We start from the raw sequence: 760 nt of genomic DNA, 5'->3' as shown, positions 1-760 counted from the left end.
CCAGAGGAAGGCCCTCCTGGTCTCTGGGTCCTCTCTTTCTCTTGGACTCAATTTCCCTGCCCTGCTCCTGCGTAGCCGAGGCACGCATGCCCCCGCCCGCCTCCACTTGTCCCCTTCCTGTGGTCCCTACCCCAGCCCCGCAGTGGAAGGGGGTGAGCCGCCAGCGTCCCCGTGAACGGGCACGGAGGGGGAGAGAGGTTGTGTGCGTGTGTTTGTTACCGTGGCCAAAACACTGCGCTATCTGGCAGTCAGAGGATGCCTTCGCTGGGTTTCAGGAATGGGGGACAAAGAAAAAATATCCAGACTGTCTTCCAGCAGCGGCAGCAGCAGAGGCGGCGGCGGCGGCGGCCGAGCCGGGCCTCATTTGTTAGCGGGGTGTCGAGGTAATGGTCGCCACCGAGGCCCGTCCTCTCCTCGGCAGAGTAAACAAGACAGATGGGCCTGGGCCTGGCGTGATTAAAGATGAAACGTGGATCCATCTTCACCAAAGCTGAAAATGAGGAGTGCAGCCTCCTCCTATTTCTCTTTCTTTTTCTTTCTTCCTTCTTCTTTTTTTTAAGGAAGAAAGCAAGAGACTTGAACCTTGCTTCTGGGGGGCCTCGCCCGGCTCCATATTGTCATTTCTATAAATAAAGCTTCCCCTCCCCCCTCCTCTGCATTTATTCGTGTAAATAGACCAAGTGGGGGGAGGGCAGGTAGGCTTTTTCGGACCCAGGCCTCAGGGTCCCCTCCCGCGTCTCCCCCAACCGCCCCCCCCCCC

Source organism: Lipotes vexillifer, unplaced genomic scaffold (assembly GCF_000442215.2).
Source record: "Lipotes vexillifer unplaced genomic scaffold, Lipotes_vexillifer_v1.1 scaffold591, whole genome shotgun sequence".
NCBI classification, from domain to species: Eukaryota; Metazoa; Chordata; class Mammalia; order Artiodactyla; family Lipotidae; genus Lipotes; species Lipotes vexillifer.
The sequence above is the reverse complement of the archived record's forward strand: the minus strand, read 5'-3'. Positions refer to the sequence as shown.